The following is a 12,669-nucleotide window of genomic DNA, read 5'->3' on the forward strand; positions in this document are numbered from 1 at the left end:
CGGAATGCACATGGAGTAACTTCTGTATTTTCTACAGCCCCATTGAAGTGAATGGTTCCGCATACGGTCCGCAAAAAACCCGGAATGGGAGCGAAAAGAAAATACGTTCCTGTGCTGAGCCCCAGTGCGCCCCCATCGGGAACCCCTTCCAAATAAACATGTTGGAACAGGGAGTATGAATCTTAAAAAATAAAGTGTGCTCCGTCCGATCAACTGAAAGCACTTTCCTCTTTGGCTCTTCCATTGTATGAAAATCCTGTATTATTGCACTTACCCCGTAAGTCATTGCAGCCTTCATGTATTCACGCGCACATTGCACGTAGACGCTCATTTTTTAAGCCATGCACCAGGCTGCAGATCTGCTCCCATTCTTGTTTGTATCAGTAGCTTCTCATTCTAGGATGTCAACTGCTTTCAACCGCAGAGAAAGTATTTGGTTCTGAGGTTAATTGGATCCCCATGGCAACCTACACTTAAATGCACAACTTCAAAAAATAGCAGTAAACTCTCTTCAACACTAGATGGCAGCACAAAATAATTATTTAATGTGCATAAACATATACAGTACAGACCAAAACTTTGGACACACCTTCTCATTCAAAGAGTTTTCTTTATTTTCATGACTATTGTAGATTCACACTGAAGGCATCAAAACTATGAATTAACACATGTGGAATTATATACATAACAAAAAAGTGTGAAACAACTGAAAATATGTCATATTCTAGGTTTTTCAAAGTAGCCACCTTTTGCTTTGATTACTGCTTTGCACACTCTTGGCATTCTCTTGATGAGCTTCAAGAGGTAGTCACCTGAAATGGTCTTCCAACAGTCTTGAAGGAGTTCCCAGAGATGCTTAGCACTTGTTGGCCCTTTTGCCTTCACTCTGCGGTCCAGCTCACCCCAAACCATCTCGATTGGGTTCAGGTCCGGTGACTGTGGAGGCCAGGTCATCTGGCGCAGCACCCATCACTCTCCTTCATGGTCAAATAGCCCTTACACAGCCTGGAGGTGTGTTTGGGGTCATTGTCCTGTTGAAAAATAAATGATGGTCCAACTAAACGCAAACCGGATGGAATAGCATGCCGCTGCAAGATGCTGTGGTAGCCATGCTGGTTCAGTATGCCTTCAATTTTGAATAAATCCCCAACAGTGTCACCAGCAAAGCACCCCCACACCATCACACCTCCTCCTCCATGCTTCACGGTGGGAACCAGGCATGTAGAGTCCATCCGTTCACCTTTTCTGCGTCGCACAAAGACACGGTGGTTGGAACCAAAGATCTCAAATTTGGACTCATCAGACCAAAGCACAGATTTCCACTGGTCTAATGTCCATTCCTTGTGTTCTTTAGCCCAAACAAGTCTCTTCTGCTTGTTGCCTGTCCTTAGCAGTGGTTTCCTAGCAGATATTCTACCATGAAGGCCTGATTCACACAGTCTCCTCTTAACAGTTGTTCTAGAGATGTGTCTGCTGCTAGAACTCTGTGTGGCATTGACCTGGTCTCTAATCTGAGCTGCTGTTAACCTGCGATTTCTGAGGCTGGTGACTCGGATGAACTTATCCTCCGCAGCAGAGGTGACTCTTGGTCTTCCTTTCCTGGGGCGGTCCGCATGTGAGCCAGTTTCTTTGTAGCGCTTGATGGTTTTTGTGACTGCACTTGGAGACACTTTCAAAGTTTTCCCAATTTTTCGGACTGACTGACCTTCATTTCTTAAAGTAATGATGGCCACTCGTTTTTCTTTACTTAGCTGCTTTTTTCTTGCCATAATACAAATTCTAACAGTCTATTCAGTAGGACTATCAGCTGTGTATCCACCTGACTTCTCCACAACGCAACTGATGGTCCCAACCCCATTTATAAGGCAAGAAATCCCACTTATTAAACCTGACAGGGCACACCTGTGAAGTGAAAACCATTTCAGGTGACTACCTCTTGAAGCTCATCAAGAGAATGCCAAGAGTGTGCAAAGCAGTAATCAAAGCAAAAGGTGGCTACTTTGAAGAACCTAGAATATGACATATTTTCAGTTGTTTCACACTTTTTTGTTATGTATATAATTCCACATGTGTTAATTCATAGTTCAGTTGTTTCAAACTTTTGGTCTGTACTGTGTATATATATATATATATATATACAGGTCCTTCTCAAAAATTTAGCATATTGTGATAAAGTTCATTATTTTCTGTAATGTACTGATAAACATTAGACTTTCATATATTTTAGATTCATTACACACCAACTGAAGTAGTTCAAGCCTTTTATTGTTTTAATATTGATGATTTTGGCATACAGCTCATGAAAACCCCAAATTCCTCTCTCAAAAAATTAGCATATCATGAAAAGGTTCTCTAAACGAGCTATTAACCTAATCATCTGAATCAACTAATTAACTCTAAACACCTGCAAAAGATTCCTGAGGCTTTTAAAAACTCCCAGCCTGGTTCATTACTCAAAACCGCAATCATGGGTAAGACTGCCGACCTGACTGCTGTCCAGAAGGCCATCATTGACACCCTCAAGCAAGAGGGTAAGACACAGAAAGAAATTTCTGAACGAATAGGCTGTTCCCAGAGTGCTGTATCAAGGCACCTCAGTGGGAAGTCTGTGGGAAGGAAAAAGTGTGGCAGAAAACGCTGCACAACGAGAAGAGGTGACCGGACCCTGAGGAAGATTGTGGAGAAGGACCGATTCCAGACCTTGGGGGACCTGCGGAAGCAGTGGACTGAGTCTGGAGTAGAAACATCCAGAGCCACCGTGTACAGGCGTGTGCAGGAAATGGGCTACAGGTGCCGCATTCCCCAGGTCAAGCCACGTTTGAACCAGAAACAGTGGCAGAAGCGCCTGACCTGGACTACAGAGAAGCAGCACTGGACTGTTGCATGTCATTCGGAAATCAAGGTGCCAGAGTCTGGAGGAAGACTGGGGAGAGGGAAATGCCAAAATGCCTGAAGTCCAGTGTCAAGTACCCACAGTCAGTGATGGTCTGGGGTGCCATGTCAGCTGCTGGTGTTGGTCCACTGTGTTTTATCAAGGGCAGGGTCAATGCAGCTGCTATCAGGAGATTTTGGAGCACTTCATGCTTCCATCTGCTGAAAAGCTTTATGGAGATGAAGATTTCATTTTTCAGCACGACCTGGCACCTGCTCACAGTGCCAAAACCACTGGTAAATGGTTTACTGACCATGGTATTACTGTGCTCAATTGGCCTGCCAACTCTCCTGACCTGAACCCCATAGAGAATCTGTGGGATATTGGGAAGAGAAAGTTGAGAGACGCAAGACCCAACACTCTGGATGAGCTTAAGGCCGCTATCGAAGCATCCTGGGCCTCCATAACACCTCAGCAGTGCCACAGGCTGATTGCCTCCATGCCACGCCGCATTGAAGCAGTCATTTCTGCAAAAGGATTCCCGACCAAGTATTGAGTGCATAACGGAACATAATTATTTGAAGGTTGACTGTTTTTGTATTAAAAACACTTTTCTTTTATTGGTCGGATGAAATATGCTAATTTTTTGAGATAGGAAATTTGGGTTTTCATGAGCTGTATGCCAAAATCATCAATATTAAAACAATAAAAGGCTTGAACTACTTCAGTTGTGTGTAATGAATATAAAATATTTGAAAGTCTAATGTTTATCAGCACATTACAGAAAATAATGAACTTTATCACAATATGCTAATTTTTTGAGAAGGACCTGTATATATATATATATATCCATAAAAAAGGTCAGGCAGCACTCCTTGATATGCAGCTGAAGCTGTAGCGGTGCCCGCGGTAATCCCTCGATACAGGACCGGTTAAATAACAGAAAAAATCCGCGGCACTCCTTAAAGTAGAAAAATGTGCAATTATTCACACATGTCAGCAAAGACAACGTTTCGGTTCTCTCACAGAACCTTTTTCAAGTCAAGTGATATATATATACACACACACACAGTCTAGTCCCATTATTCTGACCGCTTTAGACGTCGGCAGTGTGTACCTCATGAAGGAAGTCCCGTGTGCTGAGCTGGCTCGGTGGGTATAAGTGTGTAATAGGCTGTCTGAACACATATCCCGCGTTGCGGTCATGGGTAAGAGGAGCGATTTATCAGGAGTTGAAAAAAAGAGATTATTGGCTTTTGGGCAACGGGTGGCGGTATTTCTGAACCTGCGCAGTGAGAACACGGTGTTCTAGTGCCCCATCAATTTGATTGTGAAGAGCCAGCCTTCGCCATCTTGATTAAAGATCTAGATTCGAAATCTTGCGAGGCGTGGTGACATCATACATCACCGCCCACAGGATTTCGTGCCGAGATCTTCAATCAAGATGGCGGCAGCCCGATCCTCACACCCAAACAGATGAGGCAAGTATGATTTTTTTATTTTATTTTTTTAACCACCATTCAGGAAAAATAGAATCGCTACCACCAAGCACGAGGAAATTTGGCTTCGCTGCAAATTGAATTTTCTCTGAATTTCGGATAGATTCACTCAACACTAGTCACTGCACCTCTGCTAAAGATGCTGCTTTAATTTTCGCGCCAGTATTAGAATCGGCCCTCCGGTGATTGGTAAAGGGTTGTCTTCTCCGATGAGTCACGCTTTCTGCTTCATGGAACGGACGGACGTTGGCGTGTCAGGAGAGAAACATCAGAGAACAAATACCCTGCAACCATTTCTCTGAGAACACAAGCCGGTGGGGGCAGAGTTATGGTCTGGGGAAGGTTTTCGTGGCGTTCTCTGGGCCACTCATTCATGTGGAAGGCGCTCTCCACTGATCTGTGTATGAATCCATCCTTGCAGATCACGTACACCCATACATGCTGACTGTCTCCTCTGAAGCGGACGGGATCTTCCAGCAAGACAATGTGACGTGTCACACGGCTAGAAATGTCTGACATTGGTTGGAAGACCCTGACCGAGACTTCCCAGAAGCACCCTGACCCCTAACACCCCAGACTTGAACCCACTTGATCATCTGTGGGACCACCTGGATGGTCGTGTTCGCTCTATGAATCCTCCCCCCACACACCCTCCAGCAGCTGTGGGATGCACTGCAGTCAGCATGGCTCCAGACACCTGTGACCACCTACCAGGACCTTATGGAGTCACTCCGGGCCCGTCTAGCTGCTGTCCATGGCGGTTAATCTGGCTATTAGTTGCTGGTCAGAATAATGGGACTGGATTGTTTATATACAGTATACCCTAAAACATTAAATTGTAATGCCTAATTTTAGGATCATGTAGAATGTGCACGTTTCATTAATTTCAGAAAATTAATCTCCATGACGTCAGGCACAGGAACCTGCGGGACTATAGGCCATAATAAAATGGCCCAAAATCTGCTACTGTGGCTGTTCTTTTTATTTGTTGATGTTACGGTGCTATTAGTTTTCTGTGTAAAAACACAAAAAAAAAGTAAAAAAAATTAAATAAAAGGAAATAATAAGCTACAAAAAATTGCCATTTTTTGGGGGGAATGAAAAAAATAAATAAAAAAATCCCGACAAAAACTGTGGCAGCAGAGTGAGAAGTCCTTCATATTTACCTTATTTTCTAATCAATGTCCTGAGACGGCTTAAAAACGCTGCATGTGTCACTCTAGGCTAAGGAATTTTTCACCCGAGCGATTTCCATCTGGGTGCTGTCCGAGTTCAGAACCGACAACACCCAAAGGAACGCAGACCCTCTCAATCTAATGGATACATTCACATGGACAATGGTCAGCACACACTATTAGTCCATGCAGAGGGAATCTCAGCATGCTCTATCTTTATCCGATACAGCAAAAGGACTTATGTTTTTCTGGTTAGAAACAAGGACAAGTTTCCCATCGGTCATCTGCATTGGGGCCTAAGGGTATGTTCCGTGTAGATTTCCAACACTGGATTTGCAGGCGTAAAAACCTGCCGCGCACTATAGCACCAGTAGTGGTACTAAATCATCCACACCCTACAGAAAAAGGATGTAACTCAGGATCAGTACAGGAGAAGTAATGTATGTGCACAGTGACTGCACCAGCAGAATAGTGAGTGCTGCTCTGGAGCATAATACAGGCTGCTCAAAAAAATAAAGGGAACACTAAAATACCACATCCTAGATCTCAATAAATGAAATATGCCAGTTGCAAATCTTTAGTCATTACATAGTAAAATGCGTTGAGATTAATAAAACATCAAAATGAATATCCCATGGAGGTCTGGATTTGAAATGATACTCAAAATCAAAGTGGAAAATCTAATTTCAGGCTGATCCAACTTCACTGGAAATGAGGCTCAGTAGTGTGTGTGGCCTCCCTACTCCTGATGAGGCGGCGGAGGTTCTCCTAAGGGATCTCCTCTCAGACCTGTATTAAAGCATCAGTCAACTCCTGGCCAGTCTGTGGTGCAACGTGGCATTGGTGGATGGAACGAGACATGATGTCCCAGATGTGCCTTGATTGGATTCAGGTCTGGGGAAGGCCAGTCCATAGCATCAATTCCCGGTACCTATTGGCAGTCAAGGTACCCCTTGCTAGCACATGGAGGGGTATGGCCCTCCAAAGTAATGCCTTCCCACCCCGTTACTGACCGGCCACGCTGGAGGATGTTGCAGGCAGCAGAACGTTCTCCACGGTGTCTCCAAACTCCGTCACATATGCTAAGTGCGAACCTGCTCTCATCTGTGAAGAGCACAGGGCGCCAATGTCAAATCTGCCAATCTTGGTTTGCTCTGGCAAATGTTAATCGCCCTGCACATTGTTGGGCTGCAAACACCGACTCGTGGACGTCGGGCCCTCACGGAGTCTGACACATTGATATCAGTAGCCTGCTGGAGGTCATTTTGCAGGGCCCTTGCACTGCTCCTCCTCCTCCTCCTCACAAAGGAGGAGGTAGCGGTCCTGCCGCTGGGTTGTTGCCCTCTCCTGGCATCTGCTCCATGCTCTGGACACTGTGCTGACAGGCACAGCAAACCTTCTTGCCACAACTCGCATTGATGATCACCATCCTGGATGAGCTGCACTACCTGAGCAACTTCTGTGTGTTGTAGACACCGCCTCATGCTGCCTCCAGGGGTGAGAGCAATGACAAAATGCAAAAGTGACCAAAACAGCAGCCAAAAAGGATGAGACCAGAGAAATGGTCTGTGGCCACCACCTGCCGAACCGCTCCTTTATGGGGGGGGGGGGTTGTCTTGCTAATTGCCATTTCTGTTCAATTTGCACAACACTAGGTGCAATGGATTCACATTCAGTGTTGCTTCACAACTGGGCAGGTTGATTTCACAGAAGTGTAATGACTTGGAGTTAAACACAATGTAAGTGTTCACTTTATTTGAGCAGTGTAATTCGCGGTATATACACACACACACTTATATACAACAATCCTTTATGCAAAAATTCAAGTTTAGATTATAGCATCTCTGGGAAAAAAATAAAAATGAACACACTTCTACTCATGTATAAAGAATATATTTAATTATGTAAGATCACAAATAAAATTCAGCTTCCACTATTTATTTTTATTTTTTTAAACAGTAAAATATTAAAAGTAAAAAAAAAAAAAAAAAAATTGCCAGTGACTACGCAGGTTTGATAAGCAATGGACATTCATCTCACAAAGTAAAGGAAACGAACAGAAAATAAAATTTAAAAAAAAAAAGACGAGTTTACCGACAACACGTAACACACCATGTATAACCCCTTTCTGGGCCTAGTTTCGTATTTTACACGTCTATTTTTCTACAAATATTGCATGTTGTTCTTATCCTGTACATCTGTAGCAAATTGTAAGCATCAGGTAGCAACGCTTTAGCAGAATCGCAGGTATAAATGCAATTTCATATATGTAAACACCGTATTATACAACATGCATAGTCTAAGCCAGGGGTCGCCAGTGCTTGGCGTAATGATTTGCTGTGGCGGTAATACAACCCCCATCATCATTTGCTAACGAATTACCTAGAGTTGCAAACCAGAGATAACACACTGGCCAAAAACAAGTATACCCTGGGTCCTAATCTTACCTCCCGGCCATTGTGCTTTGCTTCTTACAGGAACTTAACAGATGCATTTTAAGAAAGAAGGAGTTTATTTCCAGGGGGTGCAGGACATAGACTCCTAATGTAACCCTGGCCTTTGATCATCATTTTAAAGTATAAATCATCAAGCAGCCTTGCAAATATTCTAACCTAACTTGGAGCGGTATACTCCAGCCACATCCGGAGCTGCAGTTAAAAAGTTTCCTCTTCTTCTCAAAGTCTATGACTTCACATCCCCGTGCTTCAAACATTACATTTATTACAATGTACTGTAATGTAGTAGTGCTTTACTGCTGCAGAGGCGGCTAATCCAAATGCCGCTTTGGATGTGACTGGAGTAAATAAGTCCCAAATCAGTACAAGAGCAGCAAAAACAAAGCATTTTGCAAGCGAATGTGTAGACGTAAACGGCAAAACGATGTTCAAAAGCAAAGCTGCTCCTTAGTATTCATTATTCTGAAGTGTCAGAACATAGTGGCTTAAGCTCCCAGCAGAAGCACCCGATTTAAAGCACGACAAATTTGTTCTCAGTTGTCAAGTCGATTGAATTTTTTTAAATTGATGCAAATTTAAAAAATAAAAAAAGAGAAATGAACTATAAAAATCTCATACTCACCATAATAAAAAGTTATGAGTGCTGCCGGAGAAGGGGATCCCTGCACAGAGCAGCAACCTAAAGTGCCTCCTACATAAACTGTGCTGGAAGCCATGTCCACTGGATGAACCTGCTTTCAGTCGATCAAGTCTCTGACCCCCAATACTATGTAGCAGAGGTGAAACACGCTGTAATGATCTTATGGCCCAGCCTGCACAGAGACAGCTCCCCTAGCCACCACTAGAGGGAGCTCACTGCATACAGCGTCTACACTGAAATCAATAGCACAGCAAGCTTCTTCTAGGGCAGGGATGGCCAACCTGCGGCTCTCCAGCTGTTCCAAAACTGCCACTCCCAGCATGCCCAGACTTCCTACAGGCATCAGTCTACAGCAGGGCATGGTGGGAATTGTAGTTTTACAACAGCTGGAGAGCCGCAGGATGGCCATCCCCGCTCTAGGGGTAGCTGAAGGCTCTACATTTATGCAGGGGATCTGGAGCACTGTATCAGCAAAATATAGCACCCAAGGCTATAAAGATATATTGTGAACTTAAAGGGGTTGTCCGGGTTCAGAGCTGAACCTAGACATACCCTTATTTTTTACCGGCAGCGTGTTCGGCGACGTCACAGGGCTTCCTGGCAGCCCCATGGAGAGCCCCGGTACGTCACTGGATCTCCAAATAAATGCCTTTGCCCTGCGAGATTTAGCGCAGGGCAAAGGAGTGCATCGGAGCAGTTCATGCTGCTGGGGGGGCTGCCTGGGTGCTGGGTGAAAATGGAGGCATGTCCAGGTTCAGCTCTGAACCCAGACAAACCCTTTAATCAAATTGGTGGACCTGAACATGACAAGTTGATAAAAAGTGAACATTCACTTTAAAAGGGGTTTTCCAGAACTTTGATATTAAAGGGCATCTGTTGGCAGATTTATCCCTATGACACTGGCTGACCCGTTACATGTGCACTTGGCATCTGAAGACAGTGTTGGTCCCATGTTCGTATGTGCCCGCATTGCTGAGAAAAATTATGTTTTATTATATGCAAATGTGCCTCTAGGAGCAACAGGGGCGTTACCATTACACCTAGAGGCTCTGCTCTCTCTGCAATTGCTGCGCGCTCTGCACTTTGAAAGGACTAGGTGTGATCACGTTTACACTGCCTGGCCCCTTTCAAATTGCAGAGGGTGCGGCAGTAGCAGAGAGAGGAGAGCCTCTAGGTGTAATGGCAACGCCCTCTTTGCTCCTAGAGGCTAATTTGCATATATTAAAACTTCATTTTTCTTAGCAATGCGGGCACATAGGAACATGGGACCGACGGATGCCTTCAGCTGCCAAGTGCACATGTAACAGGTCAGCCGGTGTCATAGGTACAAAACTGCTGACAGATGCCCTTTAATGACCTATGCTCAGAATAGCAGGGGTCTGGCACCCCCAATAATCAGCTGTTTTGGGCAACTGGAAACTATACAGCGGATGAAGCCGGAAGCAGAAGGTTCCGTACACTGTGCTGCAGCTCAGCTCCCATCCACTGTATAGTTTCTGAGGCTAGTCCAAAATAGCTTATCTGTGGGGTGGTCAGGTGTCAGACCCCCACCGATTTGACCTATCCTCAGAATAGGTCATCAATAGCCAAGTCCAGGAAAACCCCTTAAAATCAGGTTTTGCAGGGCATTTGTCAGCTATATGATGTATGTAAAGGACGGGCACATCCAAAAACATCTAATTAAATATTTGCACTTTGCTCCTTATGGAAGGAATAATAAATAGAATAAGATATTATACACAATAAGATAACAGGAATAAAAGAGGGTTGGAAATGTGTGACTCATTACTCAAAAACAGGATTGTACTGGGGTCCATCTTCCACATATTCTTGCTGTAAGTGAATTGTGCTCAAATTAAATAATCTGTTAACCTTCACAAACAGTCTATAAAAGCTGGAAAACTTTCAGTTGTGATAACTAAAGCTCGTTTTCTAGAGTTCCCACAATAAATTATACTTTTCCAGAATTCACTAGAATAGAGCATTAAATCTTCACATCGATAGATAGATTAGGCCAGAATTTTAAATTAATGCTAATAAGAACTTACAGAGATTCAGGGGAGTCAGTCCTACAACCCCTCTGCTCAATGGTAACTATTCTTCCTAGTGTTAAAAAAAAGAAATGGAAAAATAAGGGTTTTTTTTGTGCAACTGTTCTCTAGATTATAATAAAAACACTTATGCTGGAAACTAAAACAAGATTTTAGGCCTCTTGCACACGACCATACGCCGTCCGAGACATATGGTCCGTGAGCGGGCCATATGTCCTGGAGCGGCATACATCATGTGCACGGGAGCGCACAGCATCATCGGGCCGCCCGCGGGACTATTGTCCTGCACTCATATGATATTATGAATGCGGAAATAGTCCCGTGGGCGGCCAGATGCTGTGCACACGATGTATGCTGCTCCGGGACATATGGCCCGCTCACGGACGGCTTACGGTCGTGTGCAAGAGGCCTTAGCCGTATGTGTGATCGCCATTCCCGGGGTTCAAAACTAGAGCGCTTTAGAAAAGGAATCATCCGTCTTCTGTAGGAGACCTGAAATATTAGATTTGCAAACCAGAGCTCCATTACAAAAAGCTGTACAAGAAGAAAGGAGATTCAGCAGCAGAGAATGGGTCTGGATGGTACCAACTATATTCATAACTTGAATAACTGAATCTCTTTAAACAGCAGAGTTTTGAAAGCAGCTCTCGGTGGGATTGGAGTAGTTTTGCTGTTACTTAGCATGATCTGAAGATGTAAGAAAGGCAGCTAAAAGCTCAGCAACGGAGGAAGGTACCAACTGTACTATAAGCTACGCAAATAACTCTCGATGGAAGAAAGTCCCATTTTCATCTTTGTGACTTAGGGGTTTTTAAATGGACCCGTCAGGTCTCTATCAGAGAGAAGCAGGGGGTAGAGGTCTGAGCCCTGCTTCACCTACCAGAGAGAGCCTAAAGCTAACTGCACATGCTGTGGATTACGCGTGTGGGTTCTCAAGTGGAAAAACCATGGTGTAATAGTCAGTGTACAAAATTAGACAAATTAGTACAAATATACACTTTGCTTTTTATTGACCCACTATGTGGAATTAAAAATCTGCAGCATATCAATTGTTTGCGAGATTTTTGGTGTGGGATTCAGCAAAGCCGCACCAAAAACCTTAAGTAACACGTGCACTTTGTGGTGAGAAAACACACAGAAATCCGCATGAAAAACTGTAGATTTTGTGTTTTGAATCCTTCACCAGTGTGCACGTAGCGGAAGGGTGGCTGCACACAGTTTAGACCAGGCATGCTCAACCTGTGGCCCTCCAGCTGTTGTAAAACTACAACTCCCAGCATGCCCTCCTGTAGGCATGCTGGGAGTTGTAGTTTTACAACAGCTGGAGGGCCGCAGGTTTGGCATCCCTGGTTTAGATGTTGTGCGGAAAAACTGCAGCATAATACAGTATCAGTAAAGTGAATGAGATTTGACTAATCTGACGTAGTACTGTGCTTTTTTACTTCGGGCTCATGCACACGACTGTGTGCTGGCCATGTCCACGTTGCGGACCACAAATTGTAGTTTGTAATGCATGGCCACCGACCATGGGTCCGCCATCTGCAGACGCGGACCCGTTCACTTGAATGGGCTCCGTGATCTACATCGGATGGACCGCACCGCTAAAAAGTAGTGCATGGACTACTTTTTGGCATGTGGAGGCATGGACAGAAAATCTACGAAAGCATTTTAAATCTGTATCATGTGTAGGCACCCCAAGAGTCCTGCTTTCCCCACCTACACATAGATAAAGGCTACATGCACACGACCGTGGTGTGTTTTGCGGTGCGCAATTTGCAGAACGGCATGGACAGCCTTTAATATAACTGTCTATTCTTGTCCGCAAAGCGCAGTCAAGAATAGGACGTTACTTTTTTTTTTGCGGGGCCACGGAACGGAGCAACGGATGCGGACAGCACACGGAGTCCTGTCCGCATCTTTTGCGGCCCCATTGAAGTGAATGGGTCCGCATTCGAGCCGCAAATACTGTGGCTCGG

Source organism: Bufo gargarizans, chromosome 11 (assembly GCF_014858855.1).
Source record: "Bufo gargarizans isolate SCDJY-AF-19 chromosome 11, ASM1485885v1, whole genome shotgun sequence".
Classification (NCBI taxonomy): domain Eukaryota; kingdom Metazoa; phylum Chordata; class Amphibia; order Anura; family Bufonidae; genus Bufo; species Bufo gargarizans.